Raw genomic sequence first — 9,198 nt, forward strand, 5'->3', positions numbered from 1 at the left:
AAAGTGTTAGATTGAGAAACATCGAAGGAAATAACAAACAAATGAAATCAACAACAGAAGACAGTCGTGCAATTGTGGCTACAGCAGCAATTGACCTTACCACGTGGGAGATTATAGCACCTGCGTGACATCCGAGTCCAAGAAAATCAACAATGCGGAATGGCTTACTTGGATAATTGTTCATCAAACAGAAAAATGGGAATAAGAACAGTCCCTCATACCAATGTGGTTTCCTTAGACACGGGTGTCAAGCGTTCGTCCCTGTGCAATACGATGGAAAGAGTAAGAATGAGAAACATTGAATGAAATAACAAACAAATGAAATCAACAACAGAAGTCAGCCGTCCATTTGTGGTTACAGCAGCAATTGACCTTACCACGTGGGAGATTATAGCTACCTGCGTGACATCCGAGTCCAAGAAAATCAACAACGTGAAATGGCATATTTGGATAATTGTTCATTAAACAAAAAAAAAAAGAATAAGAACTGTCTCTTATACCAAAGTGGTTTCCTTAGACACGTTTGTTAAGCTTTCGTCTCTCAGCAATACGATGAAAAGTGTTAGAATGAGAAACATTGAAGAAAATAACAAACAAATGGAATCAACAACAGAAGTCAGCCGTCCAATTGTGGTTACAGCAGCAATTGACCTTACCACGTGGGAGATTATAGCTACCTGCGTGACATCCAAGTCCAAGAAAAACAACAATTTGTAATTGCTCACTTGGATAATTGTTCATCAAACAGAAAAATGGGAGTAAGAACAGTCCCTCATACCAATGTGGTTTCCTTAGACACGTGTGTCCCTGTGCAATACGATGGAAAGAGTTAGAATGAGAAACATTGAAGGAAATAACAAACAAATGAAATCAACAACAGAAGTCAGCCGTCCATTTGTGGTTACAGCAGCAATTGACCTTACCACGTGGGAGATTATAGCTACCTGCGTGACATCCGAGTCCAAGAAAATCAACAACGTGAAATGGCATACTTGTATAATTGTTCATTAAACAAAAAAAAAAGGGAATAAGAACAGTCCCTCATACCAATGTGGTTTCCTAAGACACGTGTGTCAAGCTTTCGTCCCTGTGCAATACGATGGAAAGAGTTAGAATGAGAAACATTGAAGGAAATAACAAACAAATGAAATCAACAACAGAAGTCAGCCGTCAAATTGTGGTTACAGCAGCAATTGACCTTACCACGTGGGAGATCATAGCTACCTGCGTGTCATCCGAGTCCAAGAAAATCAACAATATGGAATGGCTTACTTGGATAATTGTTCATTATACAGAAAGATGGGAATATGAACAGTCCCTTATACCAATGTGGTTCCCATAGACATGTGTGTCAAGCTTTCGTCCCTGTGCAATACGATGAAAAGTGTAAGAATGAGAAACATTGAAGGAAATAACAAACGAATGAAATCAACAACAGAATTCAGTCGTGCATTTGTGGTTACAGCAGCAATTGACCTTACCACGTGGGATATTATAGCTACCTGCGTGACATCCGAGTCCAAGAAAAACAACAATGTGAAATAGTTTACTTGGATAATTGTTCATCAAACAGAAAAAAGGGAATAAGAACAGTCCCTCATACTAATGTGGTTTCCTTAGACACTTGTGTCAAGTTTTCGTCCCTGTGCAATACGATAGAAAAAGTTAGAATGAGAAACATTGAAGGAAATAACAAACAAATGTAATCAACAACAGAAGTCAGCCGTCAATTTGTGGTTACAGCAGTAATTGACCTTACCACGTGGGAGATTATAGCTACCTGCGTGACGTCCGAGTTCAAGAATATCAACAATGTGGAATGGCCTACTTGGATAATTGTTCATTATACAGAAAGATGGGAATAAGAACAGTTCCTTATACTAATGTGGTTTCCTTAGACACGTGTGTCAAGCTTTCGTCCCTGTGCAATACGATGAAAAGTGTTAGAATGAGAAACATTGAAGAAAATAACAAACAAATGTAATCAACAACAGAAGTCAGCCGTCAATTTGTGGTTACAGCAGCAATTGACCTTATCACGTGGGAGATTATAGCTACCTGCGTGACATCCAAGTCCAAGAAAAACAACAATGTGTAATGGCTTACTTGGATAATTGTTCATCAAAGAGAAAAATGGGAACAAAAACAGTCTCTCATACTAATGTAGTTTCCTTAGACACGTGTGTCAAGTTTTCGTCCCTGTGCAATACGATAGAAAGAGTTAGAATGAGAAACATTGAAGGAAATAACAAACAAATGAAATCAATAACAGAAGTCAGCTGTCCATTTGTGGTTACAGCAGCAATTGACCTTACCACGTGGGAGATTATAGCTACCTGCGTGACATCCGAGTCCAAGAAAATCAACAACGTGAAATGGCATACTTGGATAATTGTTCATTAAACGAAAAAAAAAGGGAATGAGAACAGTCCCTTATACCAAAGTGGTTTCCTTAGACACGTGTGTTAAGCTTTCGTCTCTCAGCAATACGATGAAAAGTTTTAGAATGAGAAACATTGAAGAAAATAACAAACAAATGGAATCAACTACAGAGGTCAGCCGTCCAATTGTGGTTACAGCAGCAATTGACCTTACCACGTGGGAGATTATAGCTACCTGCGTGACATCCAAGTCCAAGAAAATCAACAATGTGTAATGGCTTACTTGGATAATTGTTCATCAAACAGAAAAATGGAAATAAGAATAGTCCCTCATACCAATGTGGTTTCCTTAGACACGTGTGTCAAGCTTTCGTCCCTGTGCAATACGATGGAAAGAGTTAGAATGAGAAACATTGAAGGAAATAACAAACAAATGAAATCAACAACAGAAGTCAGCCGTCCATTTGTGGTTACAGCAGCAATTGACCTTACCACGTGGGAGATTATAGCTACCTGCGTGACATCCGAGTCCAAGAAAATCAACAACGTGAAATGGCATACTTGGATAATTGTTCATTAAACAAAAAAAAAGGGAATAAGAACAGTCCCTTATACCAAAGTGGTTTTCTCAGACACGTGTGTTAAGCTTTCGTCTCTCAGCAATACGATGAAAAGTGTTAGAATGAGAAACATTGAAGAAAATAACAAACAAATGGAATCAACAACAGAAGTCAGCCGTCCAATTGTGGTTACAGCAGCAATTGACCTTACCACGTGGGAGATTATAGCTACCTGCGTGACATCCAAGTCCAAGAAAAACAACAATGTGTAATTGCTTACTTGGATAATTGTTCATCAAACAGAAAAATGGGAATATGAACAGTCCCTCATACCAATGTGGTTTCCTTAGACACGTGTGTCAAGCTTTCGTCCCTGTGCAATACGATGGAAAGAGTTAGAATGAGAAACATTGAAGGAAATAACAAACAAATGAAATCAACAACAGAAGTCAGCCGTCCAATTGTGGTTACAGCAGCAATTGACCTTACCACGTGGGAGATTATAGCTACCTGCGTGACATCCGAGTCCAAGAAAATCAACAACGTGAAATGGCATACTTGGATAATTGTTCATTAAACAAAAAAAAAAGAATAAGAACAGTCCTTCATACCAATGTGGTTTCCTTAGACACGTGTGTCAAGCTTTCGTCCCTGTGCAATACGATGGAAAGAGTTAGAATGAGAAACATTGAAGGAAATAACAAACAAATGAAATCAACAACAGAAGTCAGCCGTCCAATTGTGGTTACAGCAGCAATTGACCTTACCACGTGGGAGATTATAGCTACCTGCGTGTCATCCGAGTCCAAGAAAATCAACAATATGGAATGGCTTACTTGGATAATTGTTCATTATACAGAAAGATGGGAATAAAAACAGTCCCTTACACCAATGTGGTTCCCATAGACACGTGTGTCAAGCTTTCGTCCCTGTGCAATACGATGAAAAGTGTAAGAATGAGAAACATTGAAGGAAATAACAAACAAATGAAATCAACAACAGAATTCAGTCGTGCATTTGTGGTTACAGCAGCAATTGACCTTACCACGTGGGAGATTATAGCTACCTGTGTGACATCCAAGTCCAAGAAAAACAACAATGTGTAATTGCTTACTTGGATAATTGTTCATCAAACAGAAAAATGGGAATATGAACAGTCCCTCATACCAATGTGGTTTCCTTAGACACGTGTGTCAAGCTTTCGTCCCTGTGTAATACGATGGAAAGAGTTAGAATGAGAAACATTGAAGGAAATAACAAACAAATGAAATAAACAACAGAAGTCAGCCGTCCATTTGTGGTTACAGCAGCAATTGACCTTACCACGTGGGAGATTATAGCTACCTGCGTGACATCCGAGTCCAAGAAAATCAACAACGTGAAATGGCATACTTGGATAATTGTTCATTAAACAAAAAAAAAAAGGAATAAGAACAGTCTCTCATACCAATGTGGTTTCCTTGGACACGTGTGTCAAGCTTTCGTCCCTGTGCAATACGATGGAAAGAGTTAGAATGAGAAACATTGAAGGAAATAACAACCAAATGAAATCAACAAGAGAAATCAGCCGTCCAATTGTGGTTACAGCAGCAATTGACCTTACCACGTCGGAGATTATAGCTACCTGCGTGTCATCCGAGTCCAAGAAAATCAACAATATGGAATGGCTCACTTGGATAATTGTTCATCAAAGAGAAAAATGGGAACAAAAACAGTCTCTCATACTAATGTAGTGTCCTTAGACACGTGTGTCAAGTTTTCGTCCCTGTGCAATACGATAGAAAGAGTTAGAATGAGAAACATTGAAGGAAATAACAAACAAATGAAATCAACAACAGAAGTTAGCTGTCCATTTGTGGTTACAGCAGCAATTGACCTTACCACGTGGGAGATTATAGCTACCTGCGTGACATCCGAGTCCAAGAAAATCAACAACGTGAGATGGCATACTTGGATAATTGTTCATTAAACAAAAAAAAAAGGGAATGAGAACAGTCCCTCATACCAAAGTGGTTTCCTTAGACACGTGTGTTAAGCTTTCGTCTCTCAGCAATACGATGAAAAGTTTTAGAATGAGAAACATTGAAGAAAATAACAAACAAATGGAATCAACTACAGAGGTCAGCCGTCCAATTGTGGTTACAGCAGCAATTGACCTTACCACGTGGGAGATTATAGCTACCTGCGTGACATATAAGTCCAAGAAAATCAACAATGTGTAATGGCTTACTTGGATAATTGTTCATCAAACAGAAAAATGGGAATAAGAACAGTCCCTCATACCAATGTGGTTTCCTCAGACACGTGTGTCAAGCTTTCGTCCCTGTGCAATACGATGGAAAGAGTTAGAATGAGAAACATTGAAGGAAATAACAAACAAATGAAATCAACAACAGAAGTCAGCCGTCCATTTGTGGTTACAGCAGCAATTGACCTTACCACGTGGGAGATTATAGCTACTTGCGTGACATCCGAGTCCAAGAAAATCAACAACGTGAAATGGCATACTTGGATCATTGTTCATTAAACAAAAAAAAAGGGAATAAGAACAGTCCCTTATACCAAAGTGGTTTTCTCAGACACGTGTGTTAAGCTTTCGTCTCTCAGCAATACGATGAAAAGTGTTAGAATGAGAAACATTGAAGAAAATAACAAACAAATGGAATCAACAACAGAAGTCAGCCGTCCAATTGTGGTTACAGCAGCAATTGACCTTACCACGTGGGAGATTATAGCTACCTGCGTGACATATAAGTCCAAGAAAAACAACAATGTGTAATTGCTTACTTGGATAATTGTTCATCAAACAGAAAAATGGGAATATGAACAGTCCCTCATACCAATGTGGTTTCCTTAGACACGTGTGTCAAGCTTTCGTCCCTGTGCAATACGATGGAAAGAGTTAGAATGAGAAACATTGAAGGAAATAACAAACAAATGAAATCAACAACAGAAGTCAGCCGTCCATTTGTGGTTACAGCAGCAATTGACCTTACCACGTGGGAGATTATAGCTACCTGCGTGACATCCGAGTCCAAGGAAATCAACAACGTGAAATGGCATACTTGGATAATTGTTCATTAAACAAAACAAAAAATAATAAGAACAGTCCCTCATACCAATGTGGTTTCCTTAGACACGTGTGTCAAGCTTTCGTCCCTGTGCAATACGATGGAAAGAGTTAGAATGAGAAACATTGCAGGAAATAACAAACAAATGAAATCAACAACAGAAGTCAGCCGTCCAATTGTGGTTACAGCAGCAATTGACCTTACCACGTGGGAGATTATAGCTACCTGCGTGTCATCCGAGTCCAAGAAAATCAACAATATGGAATGGCTTACTTGGATAATTGTTCTTTATACAGAAAGATGGGAATAAGAACAGTCCCTTATACCAATGTGGTTCCCATAGACACGTGTGTCAAGCTTTCGTCCCTGTGCAATACGATGAAATGTGTAAGAATGAGAAACATTGAAGGAAATAACAAACAAATGAAATCAACAACAGAATTCAGTCGTGCATTTGTGGTTACAGCAGCAATTGACCTTACCACGTGGGAGATTATAGCTACCTGCGTGACATCCGAGTCCAAGAAAAACAACAATGTGAAATGGTTTATTTGGATAATTGTTCATCAAACAGAAAAAAGGAAATAAGAACAGTCCCTCATACTAATGTGGTTTCCTTAGACACATGTGTCAAGCTTTCGTCCCTGTGCAATACGATGGAAAGAGTTAGAATGAGAAACATTGAAGGAAATAACAAACAAATGAAATCAACAACAGAAGTCAGCCGTCCAATTGTGGTTACAGCAGCAATTGACCTTACCACGTGGGAGATTATAGCTACCTGCGTGACATCCGAGTCCAAGAGAATCAACAATGTGGAATGGCTTTCTTGGATAATTGTTCATCAAAAAGAAAAAAGGGAATAAGAACTGTCTCTCATACCAATGTGGTTTCCTTAGACACGTAAGTTGTAACGTGTGAAAATTGCCCCAGAGTATCTGCAACATCAAATTGTCTAATTGTGTTTAATGTGTTGCCTAAATATCGTATTTTGATTTTCCGCATTTCATTCCTTATCGTAAAGGTACCATATGTTGAAGATTATTCCCGAATGTTCACTCTTGGCATTTTTCAATTCGATTTTGAAACTCTGAATAGCTTGTGCGTATATGGAGGTTATTTGCTGTTTCTTGTGAAAATCCAAATTTTGGGATAAAGATAACCGTCTATAATTCAACTATTGCTGATTTGATTGTTGGAATAGCAATATTACCCTTTTTGGGGATTAAAAACGTACTTCGGCTACGAAGAGCATTCACTTTGAAAGGCCACCCAACAACTTGAGTGAGTTTGATTTTTCTTCCACTTGAAACTAGACCCTAATAGTTTTGTTTTCAATTTGTATTTTAGGGCCTTTTTATTTCATGAGTATTCCTTTCATTCCTGTTTCGGACTGAACACATTTCTACGGATTCTGGCTCTTCGATTCTGAAACGAACTTCATAAACAAAATTCTCGTACCTATTTCCCCATCTGAAGAAAGGAAAAGCATCTTGGAAGGATTTTCAACATTGTGAATTGGTTGGGATTCTCGAATTGGTAATTTCGTCGAATATACAGGACGCCTGGTATGTAGAAAGAATTTCTTTTGATGTTGACGTCACAGGAAGCCATTTGCAAGAAAAGGGAATACGTATTGTTTTGGTCAATTATACCTTTTGAAGTGGAAAGTTAAAGGACTTGTTCTCACATTCATTCAGAAAACATCAGATATTGTTATCATTCCGTTCATAAACTGTCCCATAGAGAAAATTTCAAAACTCAATACCTCAGATTGTATATTTTTATTTCATGAAAATATCATTGCACATTACAAGTGAAATTTTAGATAAATTTATAATACATATTTACAGATTTTGAAACAGATCCTAAAATATATTATTTTTCATCCATAAACGATAATTCGAAAAATGAAGTGAAATTCTAGTACTTAAATTAAATTTATTAAATATATAGTGTGTACCATATAATTAGTGCGATTTTGTGAAAACTACGCTTGATCAAGCATAGGGGGTAAAATACTTGTCAATTAAGGTTCATTATCAATCAGAATAGAATTGTAGGAAATTGATAATAAAATTTTACATCGGAACATTTCTTTGATATTATTGATATTTTTTTTTACAGTGACGCATTTCTTTGGGTATTGAGTTACTTACCTTTTTTTTTTTCAATCATTATTTTCATTTTGTTTTCTCTGTTTCTGAGTTTACGTATTTGACTGAGACAGATCATTCAATTAATTTATAATTCGAGTGAATTAGTAATTTTTTTTTTTCAACTTGCTAATTTTCTTTTTTTTTTGTTGGATCGCTAGGAAAATAAATACGTTGGCGCCCTATTCAATCAAACTGAACTCACCCCATCTCCACTGTCAGCAAACCGAGGTGTTCCTAGCGTTTCCAACTTGTTTTGGTTTGATTGCGGTAATTTTTTTTGTTTCATTAACGATAAAACTTGAACTTGGTTTCTGAGCGCTATAAATTTTGGCGCCCAACGTGGGGCCATTTTGTGTTGAGCCTGATTAATTGCTTGAAAATATTGTTTTCATTGGTTTTGAGGAAATTTGGTTTTCAAGATGTCGGGAAAAATAGTTGTTAACAGATTAAATCAATTGCAGTTAACATATTTGTTTACTATAAGAGGTTTGCCAGTTGGAAACGTTGGCAATATGAGGAAGAGTTTATCTAGAGCGATGAGGCTCGAAAGGGAAGGATCGTCAATATCTTATCCTAAGTATCCATTCACTTTTGCGGAGGATAAAGTGGCAATTAACGAAGTCATCGCGAAGGTAGAGGAGAGTATTGCTCATTTGCAGTCCTTGACACTAGGGAGTAATCGTTATGTGGTGAATGATACACGTTTGAGATACGCATTGATTAGATTAGAGCATCTACCTACAACATCAGCTGAAGAAGAGGCGTATAAAGGAGAAATTTTTGCAAAAGTCCTTAATTTGCTAGGTTGTCTGGAGGAAAAGGCAAATGTTGCATCAGGTTTACCAAAGAAACCACTCAACGAGGAGAGCTCTGGGACTGAGGAAGATAATACTAGTTCGGAGAAAGATGATACTTGTTCCGAGAAAGTTGATGAGCAGAATTTGCCAACTTCGACTCCACGTGTACGAGCGACACGTGCTGTGGAAACAACTTCTGGACAAGTGAAAGCAATTCCAGTATACAAATG

General features: G+C 37.8%; 1 long non-coding RNA gene across 1 annotated transcript; it reads left to right on the forward strand.

The window, feature by feature from the left end:
• The first annotated feature begins 6,928 nt into the window (after positions 1 to 6,928).
• Positions 6,929 to 7,796, forward strand: LOC123686169. Its single transcript, XR_006748414.1, has 2 exons — positions 6,929 to 7,296; positions 7,363 to 7,796. It is a non-coding gene; the product is annotated as an uncharacterized LOC123686169 (long non-coding RNA).
• The last annotated feature ends 1,402 nt before the right edge of the window (positions 7,797 to 9,198 follow it).

Source organism: Harmonia axyridis, chromosome X (genome assembly GCF_914767665.1).
Source record: "Harmonia axyridis chromosome X, icHarAxyr1.1, whole genome shotgun sequence".
Classification (NCBI taxonomy): Eukaryota; Metazoa; Arthropoda; class Insecta; order Coleoptera; family Coccinellidae; genus Harmonia; species Harmonia axyridis.